We start from the raw sequence: 16,177 nt of genomic DNA on the forward strand, positions 1-16,177 counted from the left end.
GATGTTACTTCATCCCTCAAGGATGCTCACTCCAAACATAGCTCTGAGATTTGGCCCAGGAAAAGAGAGGTCAGAGTCTTGCATTCTTGGCACACCAGCAAGACGTGTAGGAGTATAATTATTCCCAGATATTTTCTGTCCAGAGAAGCAAACAGCATGGAGTTTAGAGAATGCAATAAAGATAGCTCTTTAATTAGAAAGTCAGTTTCTCCTGGATGTTGCCCCTGACCCTCTCAGTTTGGTTTGGATCTGCCTTCTCAGAGAACAGAACATTTCATCTCCTGACTGAGCTGCAGTCCATCCATTTACCCCTCTGGAGCACCGTCTACCCACTCCACACTCAGCTTCAGGAGAGTATGAGCCATGCCTTTGGCTCTACTGTGCTTCAGAGCACCTAACACAACAGCAGGGCTATAGTGTGTGCTACTAAATGTTGAAAGAATTAGTGATTTAGATTAGCGTGTTTGAACAGAGGCTCCAGAGCCTTGGCAAACACTTTTCCTTCAATTGTATCAGAATTTAGCAAACTGCCACCATTGGCGCCCCTATACAGCCCTAGGAGACCAGGACTCGAAAGACACAGCACACATTTGAAGACCCCATGAAGGCTTTTTAACCCTCCCTCAAAAGCTACCCCACTACCAAAAAAAAGCTACCCCACTACCAAACACACATTATTTGGCCAGTACACACCATCCACTCTGCTGATCTCTACTGATTGTGCCAAATTTAAAGGATGACTGGAAACAAAGGAAAACATCTTGGGCAGAAAGGATAACCAGCTACTGAATCCTTGTCTCCAATACTGGCCATTTCCAATGGATCCAGGAGTCTCAGGAAAGCCTATTTAGAATTATCTGGGTTTTTTTTAATGTGTATAAAAGAGCATCTGGTATCTTTCCAGGGTGCGGGGAAAGGAGATTGTGAGCTGGAGTTCTAGATGCCATTGCCAGCAGAGTCTGCTTCCTCGTAACTATACCGTTTCAGCCTCAGGATCCTGTGTTACCAAGTGCCCAGAGAAAAAAGTTCCAGAGAAAGAGGATTGTTTAAAGCTGGCCCTCTCGGCCTTTCACAGCCAGTCATTCTCCCAGGACTTAAGCCACAGCCCTTTTCCCTCCCAGCAATATCTGTCCTCCCAATCTCACTAGGAAATGCAGGCCAGCTGGCGATTTCAGGCTCCTTTACCTGCTGCGACAGTGAGTATCCCAGCATGCCCCGGGGCCCCTCTGCCAGCTCCCGGGCCGCAGCGCCGGGTGGAATAAGAAGCAGTCGCCATCTGGGGCTGTCCCAGCACCCTCAGAAAGGAAGAGCAAACACAATGGCTTACGAGCAACACTCACGTGCTTTCACTGGGGATTTCTCATTCCCAGGCCAGGCTCCCAGAGATACGCAATTCCCCTCCTTGCAAGAGAGGTGACTTTAGGTGAATGGTTTTTCAGGCCAAGCCCTTAATTGTTTCTTTGATATCGGTGTTTTATTTTTATATTCTGATGAATCTGATGGCAACTCATTGTGATAAGAGCGGACCAGAAAGTCCGGATTTAGAAACAAAAGGCAATGGGTTTAAACTTCTTTTACCATTCCTACTGGTTGAGGGGCTTTGACCAAACTGCCATAGTGTTTCTGAGCTTCAGTTTAATTATTGTAAAATTGGACCATGTACTATCGGCCTGTTGTGGGAATTAAAATGAATAACTCATGAAAGGTACTTAATAAATATTTGTTCCATTCTCTAATGTTCTGTGACTTGAGAAGGAGCAGCACTGCCAGTGCCTAGATATTGTTGTAAAACCTAGAAGGTCGATAATAGAGTTAAATTAAGAATGTAAAATCATAACCCACAGAATGGGAGAAAAGATTCACAAATCATGATAAGGGACTAGTGTCTGGAATATATTAAATACTCTCACAACTCAACAAGAAAAAGACAACACAATTAAAAACTGGGCAAAGATAGAAATAGATGTTCCTCCAAAGAAGACACGACAATGGCCAATAAGCACTTGAAAAGATGCTCACCATCATTACTCATCGTGGAAATGCAGCTGAGGAACTGGCTGTCATAACTGTTAGTCACACTAATCATTTTTTCTAGTGAGAAGATCTGAGCAATCGGATAGTAATAATAGTGATGAGAAGTGTTAACCTCATGAACCTTTTCTCATCTTTTTCTAAACTGTTGCAGAATGCCCAACTTTATGATGCCAGGAAGCAGGCTCACATCGTAGGATGCGCATCTTATTACGTCACTGTGTAACTATTTCTGTATTATGATCGCTGCTAAGTGGGACTGGGAACATTGGGAAACACTGTCAGTAATTTTGTCCCTTTTGAGTTCCTGTAGCAGGATAGCATCATGATTTAGGGAAGGGTTAACCAGCAATCATAAAGCACATTGGTTGGAAAACCACCGAATGATGATCGGGAAGCTCCTGTGTGTCAGGCACTAATCTAGCTGCTTTTGGCTTTCACATGATAGTGTAATCTTCAGAACAAGTTAGTGAGGAAATACCTTTATTCCAATGTATGGCAGGAGCTCAGGCTCTGAAAGTCACACAGCCTGGGATTTCATTCCAGTCCTGGCACTTGTCAGCCATGTGGCCTTGGACATGCTTTTTAATCTCCATGAGCCTTATGATAATAGCATCTATCTCATAGGAATAGATTGAGGATTAAAACAAAATAATATGTGTAAAGTGTTCAACAGGTAAGTAGCCCACAATAATCTCTCAGAAAGCATTTCGTTATGATAATTAGTGAAAATTGAACCTGAGAGAGCTCGGGGAAGTCATGTACTCAATGTACTCTATCCAGTAAGCGAGTCAATATTTGAACTCTAGCCTTCCATGCCCTGATATAATTCTTTCCCCATGGCATCGTAGTTATCTCACCACATTTCCTAGAGATGCCTCCTCATTGGATGTAAAAGTTACACAGCAAGTCTGGAGGATCTTCTGCTTGTGGTGACATCAGATGGGGTGGTTGTCCTCTGGGACCTCTACTGGATGAGCACATCCAAAAGGGTTCAACTACATGTCTGGTGCCTTGACAGGGATAGTGGAATGCTGGGCATCCCAAGGAGGCTTGGACAGCCAAAAAATACAGCACTAAGGCACAAACTGCTGACTCATCAGGGAAAGTGTCAGGTATAGAAAACCCAGCATTCCCACCACCAGCCATGTTTTCTTTATGGTAAGCACATAAGATGTCAGCTCCTTGAAATCAAGAACTAATCTACCTTGTTCATTTCTGGACTCCCATCACTGCACCCGGGACATGGCACATGCTCAATAAATATTTGTAGATAAAGGTTTACAGAAGGGAGAGAGTGTCAAAGGGAAGAATGAATGGAAGGAAGAGGGTGGCAGGAGATGAGAAAAGTCCTCCCAAGAATGTATGTTGATATTAAAGAAGTAGAAGGAGGTGTTGCTTTGGACTGTGAACCCCTCCCTCCTGTGGGTCCATTTTCCTTAAAAACACAACCCAGAGACCACCTCCTTCCTCACCTACCCCCAGAGGAGAGTAAAGGACAGTATCTACCTTCTGACTCCCAGAAACTGCACCCTACTCTACACCACCACCATTTTTCCAATTTATCAAATCAAATGAGCACCAGAGTCCAGCCCACCAGACAACTTGACCTTGCCCATCCTTAGGGGATTCCCCCTAGAGTCAGAATCTCTGGGGACAGAGCCTGGCATCAGTATTTCTTAAAGTTCATCAATTGATTCCAGTGTACAGCCAAGACACCAAGATGAGAATGAGAGCCATTTGTCTAGAGGAGAGAGAACTCATGATAAATACACACACATACACTACTCAAAATTTAGCTCTTAGAGCCTTTAGAGAAGATCGTAGTTCCACATAACCTGGAATCCTCTTGGCATATCTTAGCTGTCTGTCTTCTCCACATTTGAATTTGAATTGGGTCTGTACTGGTCATCTCTTCTGTCCGGCTGTAAATTCCGGGAGGGAAGGATTTACTCTCCCTCCACTTCTCCAGCACCTGGTGCATGTCAGCACTCCATCAGCTGCTGACAATGCAAGCAAGCCTCAAAAAGGCTCGTTGAGTGGGGGAGCTGGTTTTGCGGTACATCCTACGAGTATGTTTCCTGCATGGCCTCAGCTTCTCTTTTCTGACCCCTTCTTTTCCTCTGTTCTGGCTCTGAGCATTCCTACTCATTTCCTGGCTCTCTAGCAAAGTGGGGAGATCCTGGCCGAGAACCCAACTTCTCAGCTTTGGGCTGTGTCAACCCTGCTGAGAGGCTGCTGCTTGAAATAAATGCATCTGGGCATCTCAACCCTGCCGGTGGACCCACCTCAATCCTTATGACGGCTTCAGATCATTTGAACTGGCTCAGGAGGGAATTCAAAGGCCCAGGCTCCCACAGAGAGGCAGCTAATAAGCTGAAGGGAAAGGAGATTGTCTCGCTGAATGGGGGGCAACAGGGAGCCTGGCCAAAATTCCCCATCGAAGACACAAAAATCAATTTTGAATGGATTTGGACAGACAGTCCTGCCAGGACATTCTGGCGGCGTCTAAATACCAGCAGCAGACAAGGAGAATACGTGTTGTTCTGCGGGATCAGTGGGCCGCCAGGGCTGCCAGGGGACTGAAGCCTCCAGCTCAGCCCGCCCATCCCCAGCCTCTGACCCCTTCCTCCTCCGCTGGGACCCGCTGGCTGCCTGAATCACTGTAATGCATCACTTATATCTTCCTCCCCAAGGAGCATGTCTACTGCTACCCTAAGGGTAGTTACTCCTTGTGCTTGATGTTTTCTATTGAGCAGAAAAAGTGAATGGAGATGCCAGATTGAGACCTAGAAGAGGTGACCAGGTAGAGCTTTTGGCTCAAAGCTAAATCCACATGAAACCTAAGAAAACACCCTTTTTCCCCCTCCCTCCCCAGCTTCCATGTCTTGTTAGCTACAGGCAGCTGAAGAACTACTCCTATTCCCACCCACCTGACAGAAGCATCACTGTGCAAGGGATGGCAAACATGTTTGCTCCCCAGTACAAACTCTGATAGACTGATAATGTCTGCTGGGGTGCAGTTCTCCCCAGGCTCGGTGGAATGTCACAGTGGATAAGTGATGTCTGCCACTTGCCTGAAAAGGAGATTTGTAGGGTGTTTACCTTGTTTTTATCAACCTCTAGGGGACAGTCAAGGCTCCCCACTAAGGGGGAAGGAAGTCTCACCCCGATCACACACATGATGGTCAAAGCTGGGGCTGCCGAAGTAGGTAGTATGGCCTGGGTGGGAGGTCAAAGGAGAGACAGTTGCCTTCCCTGGGATGGGCTCTTCCTCTCGTTCCTTAGTGACTGAGGAAATGAGATAACCCCCTTCGTGGAGGGCATCCTGCATCTCAGAGGACAAAGACGGGAGGAGCAAAAGACGAGGCATGGGTGGCTCTGCGAAAATGGGCAAAGAGAATTCTCCAGACTCACATCCCAGCTGCCTGGTCAGAAAGAAGCCAGAGAAGAACAAGGGCCAGTGCTCTGGTGAGAAAGCTCTGGTCCTGCCACACTCACACCCGAGACCCCTCAGCAGGAGGAGGTCAGGCAGCTGCAGAAGGATCTGGGAAGGGGGAGAACTGAGACCCCCGTCATCTCTCCTCTGCAGGGTCCTATGGCAAAGGAGAGGGAAAGAAATGGGCATCTTATGTGTGTTAGTGGCGCAGGGGAGATATTTTTAACACGTTTTTCTCATTTATGAAAATCATCTAGAGAAACGTGATGTGCAACCTACAAGCCAGAGAGAAACTTGTTATGTAAGAGTCCAACAGGGAGGAAAAAAAATCCAGAGCCACCATGAACCCAAAATTGGACCTGAATTTGCAAAACAGCTTCTGTTTTGTTTGTTGGTTGGCTGGTTCTTTGCTTTTTTTTAAAGCAAAAACAATAACAAGAAAGCTGAACTGCAGTGACTTTGATGCTATCTAAGGGCATTGGCCCTGCTCCGACTGCCTCCCTGCCTGTCTGAGTCTGAGTAAAAATAAAACGCAGGTCTGTTATCTGGGGTAGGGAGAAAGGCATGCCTCCCATTATCACATTAGCAGATTAGCTAGACTCCACGAGCAGGCCCGAGGAAGCAGACACAGGATGTCCACATTTCAACAGGCAGGGAAGAGGGTCAGAAAGGTCCTGAGTGGGAGGAAAGCACCGGGTACCTCGGCGTGAGGGCGTCTGCAGACAAGGGCCCTGAAGGCGACAATGGATGGTAGGCTGGGTGAGGACGCAGCCACACTGGCCAAGAGATCTGAAGGGGAACATCTAGACATGCCAGTCAGGGGGCACTTGTGTCTCCATCTTATTTAGAAGCAGCCTCCAAAGCCCAGTCCTCAGCTTGTCACGGTCGCATCCCCATGTCATCTGTTGCTATTGACAGTAACCACTCTTGGGGTGGTCTGTTACAGAGATGTGAACTTGCTGCCTCTCCATCAGAAAGACAATAGCTTTCCTCAACACACACACACACACACACACACACACACACACACACACACACACACACACCCCAGTGAGATCCCATTGAAAGACCTCTTTGAGTAGTTTTGAGTTTCCACCTGGTGCCTTTAGGCTTTGACAGACCCTGGGAGTTCTGAGGAGAGCTTCACTGAGCTTTTTCTTAAGGTTTGGGCAAAATTTTGTTTTCCATCAGGTATTTCCTACCTTATGAAAGGAAAAATTCTTAACTTCTGTATTTAGAAACTTACTACCAAAAAAAAAAAAGTCTTGCACATGGAAGGCAGAAAACCCCCTTCAGGAGGCACCTGAGCTCTCCGGCCAGTCAGTCAGCAGTGTCTGGGGCTCACAAGGCTTTCTCTGCACCGCACTGAGCAGCACGCATAGGGGGCGGGAGGCTTGGCCCCCGAGGGCGAAGAGCCGTCCCCTTCAACAGAAATACACTGAGTCCTTCCTAGAAGCAAGGCTTTGTGCTGGATCTCTGATGACCAGGAAGCCTTCACAGGCTAGTTCTGGACTACCTGCCTCCAGATTTCTTTCACAAGAAAAAACAAACTTTAGCATTTTAACCACTATCTTTTCTTTCATAGGCAGCTGTCTCTAATCCTAACGAATACAGGTCACTGTGGTGGTTTACATTCAACCAAGCAAAAGAGGACAGATCCAAAGCCCATCCTCCACACCCATCAAACATCTTTGCCCATCTATTCCTGCAATGAATACCCAGAGCCGGCCATCCCCTGAGGGGAGGGATGGGAAAATGTGAGGGCTCATCCCGATGGTGCCTGTTTTCTTTAGCAATTTCCACCTTTTAGATGCTACTTCGAGGAAAACTTTTGTGATCCCCAAATCTAAATAAGGTTTCTCTTTGAAATTCTTTTTAAGCACCTTATATTATAACCACCTGTTGACTGGCCAAGCGTACAGAGAGGAAAAAGAGGGAATCGTGGTTTGGAAGGCTCTCACGGTCTGTTGGTGGAGGAAAAATGTCTGTTAACAGGTTATTTTGATGCAGCATATAAGTGACAAGATCGTGATATGTCTGAGAAGCTTTGAGAGCACAGGGAGAGGTATTTAGTATCATCTTTGCTGGGCTCTCTTGGGGAAATAACGCCTGAGTTGAACCTTGAAGAACAGTGGATCTAGTCTAGTGTCATCTGATCCCTCAGGGAGCTCTGGAGTGTGAGTAGCTCAGAAGCAAAGAGTCTGGGCTCCTGTAATCCCAGGGCATTGGATCAAATGCTGCTGGCTGGAGGGCATTAGCTTCCAGGCATTTCCCTTCCAGGAGACTTCCTGATCAAGGGCAGTTCTCTGGAAAACAGTATAGCCATGGGCCATTAGCAGCCAATATTCAGAGCGGCTGGGTGCAGATGGCTGCACCAAGCAGACAAAGGAGATCAGTTTCATCTACTTGGGTTGGAAGGGTAATCTAGGCAGGAGGAACAGCATGAGCAAAGGCCATGTGCGACCAAGCTGTCTGGTGTGTGGTTTGGGGGGTGGTGTAAGCACTCTTTACTAGATCAGAGACTATGAGGCGGGGGGCAGGGGTGGAGTGGGGAGATAAGGCAAGAGGAAAGGGCAGAACCAGATCACAGATGATTTTCTCTTCCACGCTACCAAGTTCAGAGTCCATTCTGGATTCATAATAATGATACCAACATGAATAATAAGTCTCTTATTGTCATGGTTAGTGCATGCCAACATCCGAGGGCTCTACACTTGTTTCCTGTGAGACAAGCAGTGTGATTAGCCTCACTTTACAGATGAGGAAACTGAAGGCGAGGAAATTAAGCAACTTGCCTGAGAGCATATGAGCATATGACAAAGTGGGATTAGAACCCCCTGTCTGAACATGTGTTCACGTCATGTTTTAAGCAAAGGAGTGATGCAGCCAGATTTGCATTTTAAATATTGTAGGGAGGCTGTCCCCACCGCCTCCACCCCTTGCTGACTTGGACACGCACCTCTGGGTGCTTCTGCCCCTGCATTTTTCAGCTAAAAAAACAAGCTTGAATCTTGGCCATCTAGATTCCACTCCCGGCTGCTGAAGCCTCTCCAGCTGACACTCCAAAAAATTTCCCTTTCCTGCCCCTCCCCCAGGATCCCTTGACAAATCCTCCCCCACATCTCAGGAGAGCCCAGCTGGACTCCCAGCCTCCCACTCACCCACCCCAGGCCGATCTGACCCTGAGCCACTCCTAGCACGGCTGGTCCAGCTGGCTCCGTCTACACCTTGGCCTCCTCTACCCAAGGGCAAGACAGAACATGGGGCTTATGGGGTCCCCGTAGAGAGGACAGACCTCTGAAGAGACAGTCAGACAATACATAATGGTCAGGGCTCTGATTTTCTGATGTTTGAAATTCAGCAAAGTAAACAGCCTACAAGCACGTACTCTAGGGCTGCCAAGGAGGTAACTTCCAATGACGGGAGGCAGGGGGACAGGCTGCAGGACCCTGGAGGTGGACGTAAGCTGCTGTCAGTGTTCTATTTTCCATTCTTACAGTATTATTTAAAATAAATTGATATCTTCATAAAAAGAGGGCCTTGCACATGGGTCAACAATGAAAGTGTGTCATGGACCAAGGATGAGAATGGATCTAGTTTGTGCTCCTAGGTCAGATGTGCATACAATCTCCAAAAATTACTACTTGATGAATGAGTTCCCACGAGGAAAACTGCTCTTAAGTTACGGCTGAAAGGGGTCATAAGCAGCAGGGAGGGTTCCCTGCCATGCCAATAATGTTCTTTTTCTTCATCTGGGTGCTGATTACTTGGACGGATTTACTTTATGAAAATTCTGTGAACTATATACACCCATGATGTATTTGTCTGTGTGTATCTTTTTTTTTAAAGAATAGAAAAGAACCAGTTCTTTTTTATTTTAATTGTTCTACTTGTGCTTTAGATCTGGCAGACCCAATATGCACATGTGACAGCAATGCTCACTCCAGAACAAGACTGGGAATTCACACCACAATACTGCCTTTTCGTGAACTCCTCCGGGAAATGGGCTAGTAGCCTGTGCCAAGCTGAGCCATCCTGGAGCTCAAGACAAAAGGAAAGATCAGTAATACTGACCCTGTCTTTCTTTAAATTGTTGATATTTGGTTCATCATGGATTTTTTTGCATTCCTTTGATTTTTTAAAATATTGTACTAAAATGTTTTTTATCTTGATGACTGAGCTTCTTGGCGCCCATTTAAATTTTTTACCACCCTCATCCCAGTCCCAGTGGTTACCAGAAAGCTCATCAGGGTCACAGGCTCATCAAAAACCCAAATTCCCTCTTCCCTGTGGAAATGTCCGGGCTACCAAGACCCTAGAGGATGACCCTGATAATGAGGCTTTCAAGCTCCTTAATAATAGCATTGGCCTGCCCACTGAGGTAGCATTTATAAGGCACTTCCACATAATCTAGTTTGTCCTCATGGTAAGCTTGGTGAAGGCTTGAGTGGTATCTCCTTTTGCAGGTAAAATATGAGACTTTGCCTTGGTAGGAAACTAACCTTTCTGAGATTTTGAGCAGGGGCAGTGTATACTTAATCTCTGTAACTCACAGTGTCTAGCACAGCCTTTCACAGTTTCACCAGTCAGATTGTATGACTTCAAATCCACCATTCACCATTTCCTGGATGGCTGTGTGACCTTGAGCAAATTACTGCATTTATCTAAGCCTCCATTTTCTCATCTGCAAAGTAGAGATAAGAATAATCGATTCATTGTAAGGATTTAAGTAAGGTTATCTACGTAAAAGACTTAGCCATGTGTTTGGCTCAGAATAGGCACTTAATAAATACTAAGTACTATATTCCACCCTGTACTGGCTTGAAAACCTTCACAGAAAGGAGTGGGATGCCACAGCAGGCTGTCAGAATAAACTTTGGTACGGGACCCCTTTCAACTACCACTAAATTACCCTGAAAAGAGAGCTTTCATCAGAATCCATCATCAGAAAAATTACCTGATTCCTGGAAATAGACAAAAGAGATTACTGAGTGCTCTGTCAGCACAGTACTGGTCTTAACTTTCTATTTCCTGGGCGATTTTACAGCTCTGCAAGGGCAGGGGTGGGCTTGTAGAATCTTGCCTGGTAGAGATGGAAATAATTTAAGTTGGGGGAGCAGATAACCCATAGATTGTGATGTATGGCCCTGTTGGACTTAAACCCAGCAATCTATTAAATTGCATATATATGCAATTATATATAACTATACACAGATTATATATAACTATATATAATTGCATATATGTATATAATTATATATATCATATATAATTAATATTATATATGATTCATGTATATATGTATATATCCCTGGCTTCTCAAATATTCTTGAGACAAGTTTCAACATATTGCTGGTCCTTTAATTAATCAATGAGCAGAATAAAATCTTTGACATGTATTCCTTTTATATTTGCATGAGTCCTTTTTTTTTTTTAGAGTCATGCTTTTTTAACCTTTTGAAAATTAAGGTTTTATCCCAGGCATAGAGACAAGGTTTTCTCTGGGGGCCCAAACAAGGCCTTTAAGGACACCACGTGATTCCTGGCTAACAAAACCATCCCAGTGACACTGTTTGAACTTGAACTGGCCACTGAGCAGCCCTGAACCTGGCCCCGGCCTCAGGCACTGACAGCATGGGCACTTTAGGACTTTCCTACTAAGGTAGGCACGTGGGGCCACTGAGGAGCTTTCCTGCCTGCTTCCAAACACCAGCCAGGTCAGAGCAGAGGCTGGACCAGCCCCCTAAGGTTTACCAATTATTTGGTAAAGTACAGAGATAACATACTGTGCAAATTTCCTCGCATTGTTCTGCCTGACTCTAAACGCTCCCATATGGGATAATCTACAGTTAAGAGACAGGAAAAGGATGGAGAGCCTGGGTCTCCCCTACACACATCCCAGTCATTCTGCTATGCCTCCCAGCCACTCAAGACGGATGCGACCTGTCTCCCCTTCTCATTTTGCTACTTTCTGGCAAAAGCTAGAATTAGAAAATCCTTTACCTCCTTCAGAATCCCAATGGAAATCCCTTCCTACTGGGGTAGACTAAAACCTGGGAGTTTCCCAATGAAGCTCATGAGTTCTACCCTTGTGGTGTCCAGAGGTGACCATTAAGAAGGAAGCCACATTCTGGAACCCTCTTCCTTCAGCCCAGCTTGCAATTTGCTGGTGGAGATGAATGGGATAGATTCAAGAAACATTTGGGGTAGAATTAGCAGGACTTATTGATGAATTAAACATGAGGGATTAGGGAAAGAAAGGAATCAAGATTATATTAGTCAAGTTTCTCCGGAGAAACAGAACCAATAGGATAGATACAGACATAGATGTATAGATTTCTAGATATAAACAGATACATAGAGGTTTAGTATAAGGTGTTGGCGCATACGATTATGGAGGCTAAGAAATCCCACAATCTGCCACTGGCAAGCTGGAGAAAAGTCGGTAGCATATTTTGAAGGCCTGAGAGCCAGAGAGCCAATAGTGAAGATTCTAGTCCAAGTCTGAAGACCTGAGAACCAAAGGTGCCAAGGGCAGGAGAAGGTTGATGTCCAGCTAAAGCAATCAGGCATAGAGCAAATGCAGCCTTCCTCCACTTGTCCTATTCAGGCCCTCAGTAGACTGGATGGTGCCCACCCACACAGGGGAGGGCCATCTGCTTCACTGAGTCCACCAACTCAAATGCCAATCTCTTCCGGAAATACCCAGAAATACTGTTTAACCAGGTATCTGGGCATCCTATGGCCCAATTAAGTTGACACACAAAATTAACTGTCACAAAGATGATACCTAGGATTTTAGTTGAAGTAACTAGATGCAAAGTGGTGTCGTCTACTGAGACAGAGAAGACAAGGAGGAGTAGATTTGGAGGTAAGAGAGTCAAAAGAGAGAACAGCTAATCTCCCAGTTCCTATGACATTTGGGAGCCTTTGGTACAACGTGGATAGAGCTATACAGAGGAGAAATTTGATTCATCTTATCAAACCAGTTTTATTTAGTAGCCCTCTTTCATTTCCTAAAACCTTGCATTTGGGAAGAACCATTTGCCTTTTGCTCACCTCGTGGACAGCTGAATGCCAGAGTCGAGTCACCATGGGGTCATTTTTGCAATTATCCAGTCAGCACATGCTTCACCAAATTCTCCTTTCAGAATCCTGGTGGTTTGTTCATTTGTAAAGATACAGTCTTGTGCCTTCTGCCTGGTGTTATCAACCATTCACAGAGGGTGGGATAACTCTGCTTTCATTGGTTTCTTTGGTCTCCCCTGCTCTGTTTGGGTTTATTTATTTGCACTGAAGGGTAAATTGTTTAAAAGCTTAGCATCAAAATTGTAATTCAAGAAGAGAATCTTTAAGTCTTAATTGTGCTCTGTGCAATGGGTTAATGAAAGCAAGTAAACAGCCATGTTATGTGGAGTGATTGATGAGGGGCAAGCTCTGTTAGGCTACATTAACAAATGGAGTCATTTCATCCATTTTAATAGGATGTGGTGGTGGGTATTTGTCTTTGTTTTATTTCTTTTAGCAGCATGGAGGTCAGTCTGAAGACTGAAAGTAACAGTGTTTTTCAAATTCTGATGATTCGCCCTATGATGCGGGATTTTAAGAAAAGAATTGCTCTTGTAAAGTGGAGAACTGTGTTGGCTGTCAGAGGGTGTCAGTAAGGGCAGCCCCCAGGTCAGGTCCCAGGGGTCGGTTCCACACCTCCTGGCAGGGCTAGGACCAGCTGCTCTCCCCACTTCGTACTGAAGATGCTAGGCTAAATCTCAAAATACTGAGCCTCATGACAGCTATGCCTTGTTAGTCTTGGTTCCAGCTTCATCCCTAGACTGTAGGCTCCCAGAAGCTTAGTGACAAGAAGTAGGGCTTAATATAATGGATCTTTCCAAGCACTTAACACAGAGTCAGTAAATCATTCAAAGAGGAAAACTTACATATTCAGATGCAAATGTAGAGATATGGATGACACAACTATTTACAAATGGGAAAAAGACTATTGGAAGTAAAAACAAAATATTGGCAAAGGCTGTCTCTGTGTAATAGGACAGCATTTCATTTTTCTTATTTTTTTATTTTTTGCTTTTCACTATTTTCTACCATGAATATTTGTTCATTCAACAAATATATTTTGCATGCTTACCACATATTGGGCATTATGCTAGGGCCTGGAGAGAGAAAAGTAACAGACACAGTCCCTGCCCCTGAACCGACGTCCAGCGTGGAAGACAGGTAAAGGCAAGGTGCAGTGTGCAACTCCAAGGCCACCATGTGCATCACAGACCTGCATATTTAGTTGAGTTTTCCTGCAGATGAAAGTGTGGAGTCTTAGGAAAGGGACGCCTTTTTAAAATTCACATAAAACCATCAAATGGGGTCCCAGTGGCCATGAACTATTACAGTGCAATATGATAACTGCAGCGATGAAAAAACAAAAGGGATTGTGCAAGCACACCTGAAGGTAGTCTCTGGGAATAAAGGAAGGCTTTCCATAGGAAGTAACATTTCAACCAAACCTGAAAAGCAAGAATCACTATTACTTTTATAACCAGAATGAAACAGAAGGTTTAAAAATTAATATTGGCTATTACTGGATGATCAGCTATTAAATACTGAATGTGAAAGAAAAAGAGAGAGAGAGAAAGAAAGATGAAAGGAAGGAAGGAAGAAACGAAAGAAAGAAAATATGAAAAATTGAATATAAGATTTTTAAAAAGAAGAAAGATCAAATGACTGGTCCACTCTACCACCATTTCCGGAAGAATCGCAAGTGGAAAAACAATTGCCCAACTCTGCCCAGAACTGTTCCTTTAAGCCCTGGCTACTCTAAGTGTGGTCCGTGGATTGGAAGATGGTTCAGGGCACAAGGAACAATTGGTGTGAATTCCCTGAGGTGGGAGGGGGCAAGGCAAGTTGGAGGAACAGAAACAAAGTCAGTGTGGCTGGAATACAATGCACTAGAAGTGGTAGGGCCGAAGCGTGCTGGCCTTACATGCTGGGGAGGATTTTGGGTTTCCATCTAAGGACGTAGGCACAATAGAGGGTTTGAAGCGAGGGAGTAGTGAACTACAGCCCTGAGTCCTATCTGGCTCTCTGCCTGTCTTGGTAAATACATTTTTAGTGGATCAGAGCCACAGCCATTCATTTACATATTTTCTATGGCTCCTTTCGCACTCCAGTGGCCAAGCTGAGTGGTTGGCTCAGACCACATAGCCTGCAAAGCCTAAAATATTTACTCTTTGACCCTTTACAGAAAAAGTTGCCGACTTTTGTTTGAAGCTAATGGGTTCCATGATCCGACCTGCCTTCTACACAGATTCTGGCAGCTGGTGGAGCATGTTGACCAAGGGGGCAGACCTGCTACCACCTTCCCCTCCTTCACACCCCAGCTGGGGCTGGAGCACACAGCACCGTCTTTGTGGAAGAAAAAGTAGGGGGAAGACAGAGGAGAGTCCAGTGGTTTGGATGATCCCCAGACAGGGAAGCTGGATCTTACCTTTTTAATAAACAAAGAGCATTTGGGAGAATAAGAGATGAAATAGAGGCATTTTCTTTTTCTTTCATTGATCTATCAGAAAATACGGTGGCAATTTAAGTGAAAAATCTAGACTGGGTTGGTAGTTTAAAAACCAAACAGAATCCCCAAAATCCATTCTTCCAGGCCTGACATCTGTGTGTGCAGTGACCCTCTTGCCGCAGGTCATCTCCAAAGTGGTACAAGTCCAAGGGTGTTATTCTTTATTTTCTCCCAGATATTTTTGTGAGGGAGGTAATTAGGTATTTATTTATTTATTTGTGTTTAACAGAGGTACTCGGGGTTGAACCCAGTTCCTCATGCCTGCTAAGTATGCGCTCTACCACTGAGCTAGACCCTCCCCGCAAGGGTGCTGTTCTTAGGTGATCAAAGGGAAGAAAGTCACAAAGATATGAGAAAACAACACTGGCTTAGGTCCTCCTTGGGTTTTAGGAGCAATATTTGCTAAGAGAACAATTATTATTCTCTAACTTTGGTTGGGAGTAGAGAGGGGGTTGGGGGTGAGATAGAAACTGTGAAGCCAAGGGGAGTTGTTCCTTCAGGACAGCTGGCAGAGACCCAAAGTACAAAGTTGTCTACAAACTCTCGAATCAGTGTGAGACTTGAAAGAGAACTATGTGCTGGCAACGTGGGCTGGCCCGCCTTGCCAGAGTGGAATTGAAACCATACCTCCACCTCATGCAGACATTATCCACTGGAAGGATGGCCTTATAAATCCCAGCCTTGGAGGCCATCTCATCTGCAGGCCCCTCCCTGATCCCCTGCTCTTTCACTCCAGAGGAACTTAATAAGAACAGAAGGAACGCGTCCCTGCAGAGCTTCACAGGGCTGAAAGAAGGGGGAAAACAAAAATACACAGGGGATGAGCACAACCCCTCTGGCCACTACCGCTCAGGCTCCAGCGGACTCCAACATGGAGGCCCAACTGATCCAGGTCATGCTGTGTGGTGCAAAGACCACGGATGCTGGCGGTGGGCTCCACGGTGCCTGCAGTGACATGAGATCCCAGATCTAGCTGCCCTATACCTGGGCTACCCTTTCCAGTTTCCAGCCAAAGAATTTCAGGGTGATTTATGAAAATCTGACCTCAATCCAGAGAAACTCCCAAATTAGCCCCAGAGAGAACACAAATAACTACATCCTGGATTGCTGTCCTTGCATTGAAAACCAAGGAT

Source organism: Camelus ferus, chromosome 12 (assembly GCF_009834535.1).
Source record: "Camelus ferus isolate YT-003-E chromosome 12, BCGSAC_Cfer_1.0, whole genome shotgun sequence".
In the NCBI taxonomy this organism is placed as follows: domain Eukaryota; kingdom Metazoa; phylum Chordata; class Mammalia; order Artiodactyla; family Camelidae; genus Camelus; species Camelus ferus.